Here is a 15,323-nt window from a genome sequence, read left to right as displayed (position 1 = left end):
TGTCAAAGTCTGCCAGAGCAACCCCCTTATTATGTTTATATTATTTAAATTAAGCAATGTAATGTTGATTGGGTTGAGGAAAAATGTAATTGGAGTGGCTAGATAGTTTGGTTAGATAGACTTTCACCCCTGGGAACATTAATTTAAATTCCACATTGAGCCTGAAAAGAGGGTATATTTGGTGGTCTCGTCTTCAGTCACTGTTGAGGCCCATTATGAACCCACCAAATAATTTAGCATGACTGCCAGCCTCTCATCAAGTGAATCAAGGAAAACTGAAACCCTGTAACTGTTTCTGCATGAAGAGGCAATTCTGTGGGTTAGTCCCATGTCTAAAGCAAAAGATAATGTCTAATGATCATCCAGTATGTATCCTTCCCTCTTCAATATAAGAGATTGTTACAACTGTAGTGTTTAAATGCTTCATATAATGAACCAGCTTTAAGGAGAAAATCCTTTCAGTGTAGCATTCTATAGGCACTACAATGTGAATATTATAAAAGACCAAAAAGACAAATATGAAATCAGCAGATCAGTATGAAATAGTCAGCTTGATATATATATAATCAATTAGACTTACAGTTAATATTATCTTTATTCAACATTTCAATTAACTAAGCCAAAATAACATTCAGGACCAATTTTTAGTAAATAAAATTGATATTGTTACACATCATTTGAACTAAAAATACTAACACATTTTCAACATTGTTTCTCATGTTTTAATTATCTGCTTATATTTATGTGGAAAACTAATTAAGTTTAAGTGGAATTAAGTGGAAAACATAATTAAGTATTAGGAAAATGATGGGAAATAAAGTTGCTCCATGGTTTTCTGCTTTCTTAAACGATTCTTACTTTATGCTCCTCATAAAAAGGGAGTGCTTGAAAACTAATAATCATTATCTTATAGGGAATGAGTACTTTATTCTGCTAATGGCAAAGTGTCTATTAATGGAGATTATCAGAGCCAACTGCTCAAAGGGATTAATGAGAAGGGTATGCTAATACAGATTAAGCAGGAATTAACATAGCTGAAAAGGATGTTACAGCAAAATAATTCTATGCTATATAATTTTCATGTTAAAGTTGCACTGATGCTGTAGGAAAAAAATAAAATAATTAAGAAACATCGTAGTAATTCCAATTACATTTTAAGATTTTATTGCTTGTAGGAATGTGGGAAAAAACAGTGTATTGGCCAGTTTTTGCAAATGGGTTGGGAAGATTTTTGAAATTTCAGAAGTGTCATTGGCTGTCAATTCCACTTCATCAAAAAGGTGCCTGGTAACTCAACCCAGCGTAGCACAACCAGCCCAAGCTGTGAAAAGAGTAACACTGCCATACATCAAAAACTTCTCAAAAACCACCAACAGACTGTTGCATCCACATGGCACAACCGTAGCACACAAACCAACCAAAACCCTTAAAAACATCCTAAGTAAACCAGCAGCCCCAGAAGGAAAAACAGAAATTGTCTACAACATATAGTTTAAGGACTGCAAAAGCCGCTACAAACCAGCAGAAGACTAGCAAAACGCATCCATGAATACCAACTAGCAGTTAGAAGATATGATGAAAACTCTTTAATTTCACAACACATGGACAGACTTGCTCATGTTTCCCAGTTGAAAATATGGTTATCTTAGACCAAGCTGAGCCCAAAAATGCTAGAGAATTCCTAAAAATCTGACACTCAGACAGATTGGCCATCAACAGCCACATAGAGAAATGTAGATTCATAAAATAGCCCAAATGGAAACAAAAAGACCAAAACACGTCCTCATTAGCAACCAACACCCATATGAGCAGAGATTAACACCACGATTAACAAGAGACAAACCATAAGGAAGCAAACAACATGCCAATGAAGGAATTGCCAAATAAGCTCAGAGTAAACAACAGCCCAATCAAGAAACCCCCAAGACCTCTCCCACCAACACTGACAGTGCATGTTATGGTCCGCCAGTTGCCTGCTGAGCTGGCAGCAGAGTTGTACAGTGAGGAGGCTGGGGAGGACAATGGGCCAGTCCTGGAGTCAGGGGAAGGCCCAGATGAGGGCTCTGCATCAGAGGCAGAGATGGGGCCAAGGCCATCTGGGAGCAATGCATGGACTCCGGAACCTCCAGAGGCGGATAGCAGAGAGGCAGAGGAACAGGAGGAGCCTGTTCCTAGTGCACGCATGCAAAGAGCTGCCAGAAGGCAAGAGCAGCTAAAGCAAAAAGGACGACTTGGGAGTAAGGCCAGCAGATGATTGGCCCCTCCCAGAAGGCTTAAAAGAGCAGCAATGGCTTGAAGTGATGTCCCGGTGCCTGGAGGCCGTACGGATCTGGATGGGGAGGAACAGGCTCAGGCTCAACCCATCCAAGACTGAGTGGCTGTGGTTTCCGACGTCCCAATATAGTCAGCTGGTGCCATCGCTGACTATTGGGGGCGAATCATTGGCCCCCACGGAAAGGGCTCGCAACTTGGGCGTCCTCCTGGATTCACGGCTGTCTCTAGAAGAGCACTTGATGGCCGTGACCGGGAGGATTTTTCATTAGGTTCGCCTGATCCGCCAGTTGCGTCCCTTTCTAGATCGGGACTCCCTACACACGGTCACTCATGCCCTTGTCACCTGTCGTCTGGACTATTGTAATGCTCTCTACATGGGGCTCCCCTTGAGGTGCACTCGGAGGCTCCAACTGGCGCAGAGTGCGGCCGCGCGGGTGGTTATGGGAGCAACGTGAAGCTCCAATGTAACACCTCTCCTGCGCGAGCTGCACTGGCTCCCGGTGGTCTTCCGAGTGCGCTTCAAGGTTCTGGTTACCACCTTTAAAGCGCTCCATGGCTTAGGACCTGGTTATCTACGGGACCGCCTGCTACCACCAATAGCCTCCCACCGGCCAATACGCTCCCATAGAGAGGGGCTCCTCTGGGTGCCGTCGGTCAAACAATGTTGACTGGCGGCCCCTAGGGGGAGAGCCTTCTCTGTGGGGGCACCTACGATCTGGAACGAGCTCCCCCCGGAGATACGGAGGATCCCGGATCTGCGCACCTTCCGTCGCGCGCTTAAAACGTTTTTATTTCATCAAGCTGGCCTGGCCTAAATCTTCTCCCTTTTAAAATTTTAAAATTTAAATTTTAAACACTAATTTTAATTTGTTTAATTATGGGATATTTTTAAAATTTAGCCAAATTGTTTAATCTGTTTTAATCTATTTTAAATTTTGTATGTCTGTGTTTTATCTTTTGGCTGTTCACCGCCCTGAGTCCTTCGGGAGAAGGGCGGTATAGAAATTTAATAAAATAAAATAAATAAATGGCTCTTGGGATCTTTGTAGGAAAGCAATGTTGCTACATTTGTTTCTTGTCAGCGTCCTTTGCTCCTGAACATTTGCCAAGAAAAGGGTGCCAAACAGGGGTGGGTTCTACTTACCTTTACTACCGGTTTGCAATGGGGCCGCACGTGCAAGTGAAGTGAGCGTGCGCACGCACCCTTCTATGCATGCGCAGAAGTGTTTTGATTACATCAGGGTCAGTGGGCGGAGCCTCCTGCTGGTTTTACTACCAGTTCTATAGAACCGGTGCGAACCGGGGGCAACCCACCAGTGGTGCCAAAGAAGATAAAGGTTTGTGATAAGCCAAAGGATTGTTTATGGAGGATTTGTTTTGGACTTAATTTGGACTAAGTTGAGAATGAAGTAATTCTCAGCTGTTCTAATAAAATATGTTTGTTTAGGACTGATTGTGTCTGGTAATAACTACTTGGGCCTAAGTCACAACAGTGCAAGCCACTAGTATATAAAATGAGAGTAAACCCTATTCCATAGTAATACTGATGATGTTACCTAGTTTGGTAATGAAATGACTGCAAGAAAACAACCAAGCACCAAAATTTTATTGTCATGTTATTCCTGTTATTTATAACAAAATAAATAATAACTGCAGGAATAAAAAGCCCTAGATCTATGATTTATTACTTATTTGTAACAAAGGCAATGCTTGTAAAAATTATGAATAAAAAAAATAAGAACATAGTAAGTATATTGTCTATTTCTACCCACTTATCTTATTGTGAAGGGTTCTGCTGGGTTCTGCCAGGTTTGTATTGGCCCTGCTGTTCAAACCGAAGTCTTTTGGTTTCCTCTCATGTTCCGTTCTTGATGGCGGCTTCTTTGCAGTACCACAATGCCAACTAATAGGACATCCCAGGAGGGGAGACTCTTCCATCTTCTCTTGTGCACCTTTAGGATTCTTTGAGTGATAACTTGATATTTGCCTAGTTGGAGAATTGCTTTAATGATTCAGTAACTATGCTTGTTTTAGAACTCTCTTTTTCCACCTATTTTTAAGGAATAATAGATATTAATAAAGATATATCCTCACTCTCTTATTGTCTACCCTCCTGGGGGAAAAATTAAAAGTTTTATCTTTGGTTGAAAAGTGGAATATCTGACTATATAAATGCATAAGTCAGTGTATTTGCAAGGAATAAATTCATGACATACCTGTAAATGAGTTCAGAAATAAAACATAGCTGTCTCAAAACTTTTTTTTTAAAGTAAATAGTTTCCATTGTGCTTAATAAATACACTCTGCTAAAATGTCATTTCTATTTAATAATCTGCAACATCCTATTTAAAACTTTGAAAAGAATGTTTTTCATTCACAAGTGGAAAATGGGAATATGTCTGTGTATAATTTAACATGAAGATAGATTAACAAGGTATGAGAGAGAGGGAAAGAAAGAAAGAGAAAAGAAAGAAAGAAAGAAAGAAAGAAAGAAAGAAAGAAAGAAAGAACCCACATCCATTTGAAATCCAGAGACCTTTACAATGCTACAAGTAAGTAAAAGCAGATGTTGTAAAGTTTAGAAAATCAAGACATTATTTTCCTGTTTCCATTGAATTTTTCTAAACACATTATAAATAAGCTTTGAAGTAATACAAAATACCCTGTTTGTTTTGCTGATAGCATCTTTTTGCAAAAAACTTTATCGATGCTTGTTTAAGTTATAGACCAAATGATACCTTCATCCTCGGTTAAACAATTAACTTTATCCCTTACAAATACAATGCAAAAAGGCTGGCGAAGTCTAAGATGCTAACTTGCAAAAGCCTATCAGAATCGTTTCAAATTTGAACTTTGAGCAGCAAGAATATATTCCCTGCTTTAAATGTTTTAAAAAAAAAACTATACACAGCTGAGTAGTTGCCTCAAAATAGCTTTGCGCCTATTTATGCTTTCCTCCCCACCTCAATATTTATGGTTTTGAATGACTAGCAGTGGATGAAGGAAAGGTGGGGAGAATGGGTGCTTAATTTGCTCCCCTCTGGCTATTTTCTGTTTTCAAATTTGCTCCATTAAACTTGGGTTTCCTTTCAAGAGAAAAGGGGTGTGTGTGTGTTTCCCATATATTTTCCATACAGTGGAAAAAGAGGCTTGATTGGGGCAATGTGGACTGAAAAAGCTGCTATAAAGAAAGGTGATGTTCTAGTTCCAGTGACTATTTTTTGTTTAAGAAACGGATTGGGAGACCCTCAACTCCCTTATTCTAGTTACAATGGTTGTTTGTTAATAGCAGTAGCAATAGCACTTAAGACTTCTATACTGCTTCACAGTGTTTTACAGCTCTCTCTAAGCGGTTTACAGAGTCAGCCTATTACCTCCAACAATCTGGGTCCTCATTTTACCAACCTTGGAAGGTTGGAAGGCTGAGTCAACCTTGAGCCGGTCAGGATTGAACTGCCTAACTGCTGGCAGCCAGCAGCCAGCAGAATTAGCCTGCAATACTGCATTCTATCTGCCAACCTAGCAATTCGAAAGCACGTAAAAAATGCAAGTAAAAAAATAGGGACCACCTTTGGTGGGAAGGTAACAGCGTTCCGTGCGCCTTTGGGGTTTAGTCATGCCGGCCACATGACCATGGAGACGTCTTCAGACAGCGCTGGATCTTCAGCTTTGAAATGGAGATGAGCACCGCCCCCTAGAGTCAGGAATGACTAGCACATATGTACGAGGGGAACCTTTACCTTTATCTTTTACTGCATTCTAACCACTGCACCACCACGGCTCAGTCTAATAGACCCTTATGATTAATCTGTTAATCTAATCCAAATTGTCCCTTTTTATTAATTTATTACATTTAGACTGATTAATTTACTGATTTCAATTCATTCAAAATGAGTATCTCATTTGGCATGGAACAGTCTCTTTTGTACAAAAGGATCTTTTATTGCAGTTCTAACCTTGAGATTCACCCTGGTTCAATGACAAGAACCAGGGAAAAAAAACCTGCTGCCACTGTGAAAAAGTTTCCCATCAGCAAAAGTGAAGCATGACTGGGGAAATGCATTGATCTCTTCCTATAAGTATCAGTGTTGTCTAGACATTTTATGATATGCTTTTCATTAGTAAAATCTGGGCCTCATCGAACAATAAACGAAATTAACAGAAAACATACAGTAACTTGCCCACTCTGTCCTTTATAAAACAATGAGAAATATATGTCTCTAAATAATTCTTTTCATTTCTACAATTAGTAGTTACTCCCGGCAACAGAATAATTTGCAGCTTTGAGTCAAGAACTGTTTTAATTTTACAGTACTATTCCAAAAACAGGGAGGTTTTCAATATACTAAAATGTTTATTTTTCTATGTTAGATATTATAATTGACCTTGGGCATGGTATAGGCACAGACTGAAAAGAAACCTCCTGTGGCAGTTCTATTGTACAATTAATGGTTGCATATTTTATCTGCATTTTAAAATGAGCTTTTAAATACCTTTTTGTAAAAAATAGAATATAGGCCAGTGGATTACTCCAAAATATTGGCAGCCTGTTTATTGCTGTCAGTTTCCCGGAGAGAATAAGGCATGATTATATCATTTGAACTAACGCAGCACTATTTGAAGAAAAGTATGAATATCCTGAATAATTTTTGAGAAGGCTTCCATGTTATTTTTTTTTGTGAAGGCCCTTCTAGAGGCAAGCGGTTAACTGCAGTGGAGATGGGGGAAAACCAAATTTGGTTGTTATTTCACTTATCAAACAAAACATTCTGGTATTTTATTTTATTTTATTTATTTTAAACATTTATTTAACCACCCATCTAATACCAAACTATGGGTGACTCCCGTAGCTTTTGAGCATTTTTTATTTTTTTTCCTACATATACTTCTGGTGTGTGCACAAAACAAATAAAATATTTTTGGATATTGACAATTCTATAGTGGTAATTTGGATTTCATGGTGTTATATTCCAATAAGAGGAAGGAGGTTTGGCATTTTAGTGATCTTACAGAGGTGATAGCATTGTTTATCACTTTAGTTTAGATTTATCATTTTTCTAAACTGGCTTGCTCTGGTTCAGTTTGGAGGCATTATAAATTTTTCTAAAATTGACTCACAGAATGTGCCTCTGGTTTTGGAGAATATGATTATTAAATCGTTCTACTAAGATTTATGAAATTTATGGCAAATATCTCAATTATTAAAAAGAAGCATGTTTGTAAAATTGATGATGGGTGGCTCTAAGTATATCTTTCACTGGTTATTGATATTTAAATTTATGTATCTTAGAAACTATATGTTAGCATGTAGCTTGGGTTTGGGCCAAATAAAAGTATTCCATGGATGGAAATGCTTATTTCATTAAAAAAAACTTGCAGCCTCCAGTATCGGTTTTCCATTAATGGAAGGTTTATATCAATCAAGCCTTTAGAAAGAGAGAAAATTATTAAAGATTAGCTTCCCCCTAAATGTCCTTCTTCCTCCTGCTCATCCTCCTTCACTGCCACTACTTCCACCAGTTGCTTCTTTTTGGCAGAATAAAACTGATGCAACACAAGCCAACATTTCTTCCAATGGAAAGGTTTTGAGTGGAGTTTCATTCAGATTATTGCCAGTAAAGGCAAATCCTTGAATTAACTTACTATTTTTATATACATACATACATACATACAATATATATATATATATATATATATATATATATATATATATATATATATATATCTGTCTTCTCAGATTTGCCAGGATTTTAAGCATTTTAACTAACAGACTTTTAATGACGCGGGAAAATACCCAAGATTTTAACTTTTTACCTATATATATAGGTAAAACCTGGCTATAAAGAATATGCACATAAAAGCCTACGAAAAAGGAAAAAAGACACATTGTACCTTTACAGGGAGGATATCTGAGAAGTGGGTGTGGCTCACTGATGACGCCTTAATAGGAAGAAATAGCTATCTGAGTCTCCCAGAGAGCAACACAGAGTTGCAGTTTGTCAGCAGAAGAAAGGCCCAGAAACTTGTGAATGAGATTTCACAGAACCAGGGCTGTAAAACAACTTAGTTTACGTAGGTAAAACCTGGCTAGAAAGAATATGCACATAAAAGCCTACGAAAAAGGAAAAAAGACACATTGTACCTTTACAGGGAGGATATCTGAGAAGTGGGTGTGGCTCACTGATGACGCCTTAATAGGCAGAAATAGCTATCTGAGTCTCCCAGAGAGCAACACAGAGTTGCAGTTTGTCAGCAGAAAAAAGGCCCAGAAACTTGTGAATGAGATTTCACAGAACCAGGGCTGTAGAACAACTTAGTTTACGTAGGTAATATATAATATATATATATATTTCTCTTTAGCCAGGTTCTTCCTACATAAAGATTTTTATGCAGCCCTAGTTCAGTGAAATCACAATCCACTATTTTCTGGCAGCCAGCAAACACTCTGCTGCCCATTGGGAGACTAAGGAGACTAAGATAGATCTATTTTGGACTTAAAAGTCCTCATCAGTTAGCCACACCCTCATCCCATGTATCCTCCCTGTAAAGGAACAGTATTTGTTTTCTTTCCTTTTTGTAGGCTTTATGTGTATTTCTCTTTAGCCAAGTTCCCAATGGGCAGCAGAGTATGTGGTGGCCGCCAGAAAAAAAGCCTAGAAACTAGTGGATTGTGATTTCACTGAACTAGGGCTTGGTTTACGTAGGAAGAACCTGGCTGAAGAGAAATACATATAAAGCCTACGAAAAGGAAAGAAAACACACACACACACACACACACACACACACATATATGTATATGTATATGTATATGTATATGTATATGTATATGTATATGTATATGTATATGTATATGTATATGATTGTATGTGATTGAGGACGAGAGGATAGGCTTGTGTTAGGCAGGTACTTGCATCTATTTTTGTATTTTAAAAAAATATTTGGGGATTATCTAAGGATCACAGAAGCAGAACAAAGCTGGTCCTGTGTTGGTGGTTAGTATTGGGAGAAATTGGAAGTTATTTGGGGGTGGGAATTAGAACTTGAACAAGCCATGTGTACCATTTTTTCCCTTCCTCCCATTCCCTGTTGAAAAACAGGAAATTCCTGTTTGTTACTGCTTGTTGCTAAACATTTGTACGGTACAATTTCTGTAGGTTCTTCAGGACAGTGTTCTTGTTGGGCCACATATGGTTTACAAGATACCTCCAATGGTAGCAAACTAATGCTAGACCCAAGGATTGCTTGTCTGAAAAGAGAAGATGGTACAGTATCTTTATGGTATAAGCACAAACATTACAAAATTGTAGCAGATGGCTACACCCTAAAACAAATATCCTATTCAATCAATATTCTGGTGTCATTTTTTGGCAAGCTTTTGACCACATTTTCTAATCTAAAGCCCTTTTACACTTCCCTCCAGATCGCTGGAGAATTGGAGGAGCATGAAACAAGTGACTCTAGAGAGCAGAAAGTGCAGCTGCCCTTGAGAAATATGTTTCATGGCTTGTTTGCATACTGCTACTGAGGGGACCTGCTGAATGCATTATTTTGATTATGAAAAAAATGAAAGTGGCAGTAAACATTGCAGTGCTTTGGGAAGGAAGCCTGACATCTGCTCTGTGAAGAGCTGGCTGGGGAATATTCTGCAATAATATGAGCTTTACAGACTACAGTACTTTTGGCACAATGCACCTTATTTGACAGTGCAAATTAAGTATGTCATATACTTAATCCATAGCTGACATTACTTCTCAGATCTAGTTGTGGGCCAAAAATACTTCATGGTAACTTGCAATGATATATACTAATAAATTATTCTAATAATGTGTAGGAGGGTGGATGGATATGAACTCTTAAAGAGTAATTAGCACTTCAGATTTTTACATGGTCACACCCAAAATGTTTGAGCCTTCCCCTCCTACATGGCCTCCAGCTGTTATGTAAGTCCCTTCCCAGATGTGTACATTCCCTCTGATGTCACTGGAGATACTTGGATCAGAAAGTAGTAAACATAAATGAATCCAAATTTAACTTCAGAAGCACATGGAAACATATGGCAAGTTGGCTAAATTGTTGTGATTGCAATGACAGATGGTATGCAAAGTATGATTTATTAAAAAATAAAAAAGTTAGCACTAAAATGTTCTCTCAACTTGCACAGCTGAAAATGTTTTCTTTCTCCGCTTTTCTCAATAAATAGTGAACACATGAAGATGACTTATTTGCTCAGCATTGTCTATTCTGATTAGCAGCAGCTCCAACACCGTTCTGTTTTTAAGTCAACTTCCTGAAATCTTCTACAGTATATAAAACTGTTGGCATGGAAACAAAGCCCTCTGCATGTAAAATATTATTGCACTGCAGAGTTATAATTATGCCCTAAGGAAAGGGGTGAAATGGATGGGTATGGTCACAAACCAAATTTTGTGTGTGTACTGTAAAATATTTGCTGAAATTTTTGCAGACAATATAATATCCATAATGCATTCATATCATTAATATACCAGCAAAGAAAGATGCCAATGAAATAAGAAATTGAAAGTCCCAAAGGTGCTTTTTCAAGAGGCAGCTGACTTTCTAGGTTTTCTTTGAAGATGTTTCGCTTCTCATCCAGGAAGCTTCTTCAGCTGAAGCCTCTTCAGAGCTGAAGAAACTTCTTGGATGAGAAACAAAACATCTTCAAAGAAAAACCAGAAAGTCCAGTTGCCTCTTGAAAAAGCACCTTTGGAAGTTTGACCTGGATGACTGAGAATCTCTAAAGAAATTCAAAGATATAGAACAGTTAACATTAGAGAATTACCTTCAAAATCCAGAAAAAGACTAATTGACGTAGAATTCTTGTATATCATAATTATATTAAAAAAGGATAAAGTAATTTGGTCTCCGTTAAAGAGAATATACAAACTCTAAGACTGATTAAGCCACAGATCTATGGCATAGGCATTAGGCAGGTGTAAGTTAGGTTCATTTCTGCAATTGATACTAATTTCATTAAAATGAATGTTATCTTTGGCACAATGAGGCAATGTCACAGGTGGTAAGTAGTAAAAGGTAGTTGTACAGTTTTGAGAGAGAAGACTGTATGCCATATCTTCAGACTTTTGTCTCATCATCAGTATGGCAAAATGGCAGCTAGTGATGATAAAAAAGTGGCAAAATAATTGTATTAGTAGGGTTTATTTGGTCTAGAACCTTCACTATGTATTTCATATCTGTTCTTAATTCACAATGAGGCATTCATTAGCTGCTCACCTGATGAACTAAGTATCTAAAACCTATGAGGACAGTACTTTCAGAAATTAGGGCCCTGTATTTTCAGTTGTAGTTGCCCTAGATAATGAGTTGTTAGAATTATAATTTAGAAAACCTTCCAGATAGTGGATGTCCTCAGATTAAGACTGACCTTGTTGATCCATGCTGGACAAAGGAGCCATAAGAGGCTTCCTGTTTGAGATCTAGTCAGAGCAACAAATCTATCTTGGCTGTAATCTTTGGCTTTGCTTCACAGGTTGTTCTGTTGACTCTTATCCTCTTGGGCAAGTTCTGGCTAACCTCTGACGGCTGCCTATGGTTTAACCGTAACATGTCAACATAGTTGGCTCATGTTCAAAACTTGATCTCATTAAGTCCTTCCTTGCTTTCTTAGACCCAGGAAGCTGAAATTTTGGCATATGTATAGTTCAAAGCATTTATGATTTCTGGAAAAGTCCAAATCAGAGAAATTTCTCTCTCTTCCAAAAGGGGAAAGGAGAATGAAATGTATCCCTCAAGCAGTAAGACACTTCTAAGTAGTTTATCAGAGTGAGTTTTAGTGGTTATGTGGCCGGTGAGATTCTGATTGCTAGGCAAACTGAGTGCACAGAGAGATAGAGAAAGAGAGGGAGAGAGGGCGGGAAAGAAAGAGAGAGAGAGAAAGAGAAACCCATCCATTAGTCTTAGTTTGCCTCATATTCCATGCTAGCATTCCTGCACATAGTAACCCAATACTTATCTGGAACAGAACAGGAGACTGTTAGAATTTGCCTGTCTTTTCATATTGCTGAGCAAGATTTACACTGAGGGAAGCAGGAACTTCCAGTAGTGACTAAAAAGACTCTGCTGAATGCAGTGTTCAATGCAAGCTTCATTAACTTGTGTGCGTTGTATCTCTGCTTGCAGAGAATGTCAAAATATGATCTCTGAAAAATTGATCTTTAATGAGTCCCTCATGATTTTGGTACTCTTACCCATCATTTTTATATTAGTAAAACTGCTAATCTCACAATAGAACACTATGGAATATTTTTAGTAGCATAAATTTTCCCTTCAACTTTACATAAAACAGGAACCACACTCAGGGAGCAGGGTGTTGGAAAGATAATGTAAAATGGTTTTGAGTTAAATTCCAGTACTATTAGCCACTTGGGATTTATCAACTGAGAAATGATTTCTACAACTGAAAAATCTATTGTAAATACAGAAAAGGCTAGCAATGGCCAATTTTGTTACTGTATTTTTTCAACCATATTTGCTAAGAAAGAATTACAACACATAGAAAATAAATCCCTTGTCATGTACTGTACAGATCTTCCTTTTTGTTTTTCACCACTAATAGTTTGACAATGTCCTGATGACAAGATCAGGAGTAAAATACACCTGCTCTCTTTTGTCTTTTGCCAGGAACTTAAAACCCATTGTTCTAAATAATCTTTGCTTTGTATTGCCTGATTCTGTTTTTTAAGTGCTCTTCTTCTCTTCACTAGTAATTGTTTTATTTTGGTTTATATGAAGTATAATTATCTCAACCAGTATAATTAGAAAAAATACACAAGCCTTCACTTCTCAGTTCTACAAAAGCCTCTATGGTGCAACATATCTCTTAAAATCTAAAACTAAAATCCAAGAATATAACATACATACAATAATTTGTGAATCTGCTTAATTCGCAATTCCAAAACCAATAGATGAGCTAAAATATGGTTGTGTTGTAAATCTTCACTTTTCAAATAAAAACGTTCAGATAATATATGAAAGACACCTTGAAGATTATTTTTAAAAAGGTATGCATGGAAAAATACTATATATAAAATCCAGATAGGACTAAATGAATATGAACTTTCATGCAGACTAGTTTATTGATGTGATCGTGGACTATAAAATAGAGAAACTCAGTAATACTGAAATTGTTAGATAGACCATCCCTACTTTCAAATCCTTCGATAAAAAAACAATACATTTAAAATCTAATTCACATTTACAAAAGGGAACAAAGTATCTAGAATGTACTTGGAAAAATTGTTGCTAATATTCGTATTTGATTTATATTTGCCTACTGAATTGTTTGGTTTTTACATGTATACATTTTAAAATCAAATTTGCAGGAGTAGCTTATTCTGATTGCACTGCTTTCTTTGTACAGAAACTTTTTAAAACAAAGCTCTTAGAAAGAATCTAAATCAATGGACATCAGGATAATCCTCAAGCAAGTTTCTTAGCTGTGTTTTTAATTTGCCTTGTAGCAGGATAACTAAGACATTTCACATTCTGCCTTCTGCTTACTTGCTTCAAAACTCATCACCATGTACCAGGTATCAGATTTACATGTCTGTTTTTCCAGGGCACATCAGGGTTACCCAGAGAATATTATGAAAGGAAAAGCAAGCAGGAAGAACACTGTTTTGAAAAGCAGTTCCTTAGTACCAACGCTGCTGTGAATATTTTTTTAAACACATTGCTTACTGCTGTGGGTTATGTGGACGCAGGCGTAGTAATCTTGGTGCAGTACTTCAGAGTTAATTTAACTTCATTATACTTCATCGGCTGCCGGTTTCTCTTAAGCCTTTTTCAGCCTAGATTAGTTAAACATAGTATACAGTAGTCCATCATCATCGTGCAAGACATCAATGTGTCCCTTGATGATGACAGGGACATCAAGAATTCTGTTTTACTAAATCTTTTTTTAAAAATCTCCTTACTAAATATGTGCAAATAAGGCTGCTCAGAATATAGCAAGATATGCTACTTTTCTGCTACAATCAAAATTAAGTCCATTGCACACAGCTGCAAATTTATTTAAAACATTTATGTATCGGTTCTCATTAAAATTCTCAGAGTTTAAAATTCAAAATGATCAAAAAATAGATCAAATCTATGTGAATTTTCCCAATAACTGTATTTTTTTTTAACCACAATTTGGAAAATGGAGGTGATGACAATTCCTATCCCAAAGGTTCTTTTTCTTCAATTACTTCAGAACTGAAGAAACTTCTTGGATGAGAAGCAAAACGTGTTCAAGTGAAAAAAAACCCAAGGAAGTCCAGTTGCCTTTTGAAAAAGCACCTTTGGGACAATTGTGACCTGGACATCTGAGAATCTCCATAGATATGACAATTCCTACTAACAAAAATACCATCGATCATATCACATATGATATAAAGATGTTATAAAATATGGGGTGATTAGTAGAATCAAAACAATTTTGCCTGTCTGGAATTACCATCTATAAATGTTGAATCTGAATTTTTATCAAATATTAAATAACATTACTTTGTCCCATGTTTGAATCATTATTTGGGAAATTTGAGAGAACTGATATTTGATAGCTTTGATGTTTCTAAGTGCATCTTCTAATGTTTGAGATTATGTTGGCATTTAAGAGCAGTTGGCATTTGACACTGATAAAAAGCAAGTCAGCCAGTCAGCCAGCCCAACAGGAGAAAAACACTCACATTGAAGTCATATTTTGTAAATAATAATGAGTCTCATGTATTTACATGGAATTTATGTTTATTCATGCAGCGTTGTAATGTACTTATAAATTATGTCCTTGTGCTTTGGAAAATTGTTAGATTTTTAGCATTCACTTCTGAAGTTTAGATTTACTGTTACTGTGATCAGAGAGAAGTTTGGACATGTATTTCATTTCTGTTAGTAAAGATATAACGTAGCTGAAACCAAATTGTACATTCATTCTAAAGTGAATGAAATAGCCAGGTTCATATCATAAACATTGTGGCAAAAAGTGAGTGAAATATAATGGTATTTAATGAAGTACAAGAAATAAGCTTTAA

Source organism: Pituophis catenifer, unplaced genomic scaffold (assembly GCF_029215685.1).
Source record: "Pituophis catenifer annectens isolate HBS135680 unplaced genomic scaffold, rPitCat1.0.hap2 SCAF_1, whole genome shotgun sequence".
NCBI lineage: Eukaryota > Metazoa > Chordata > Lepidosauria > Squamata > Colubridae > Pituophis > Pituophis catenifer.
This window is presented reverse-complemented; position numbering follows the sequence as displayed.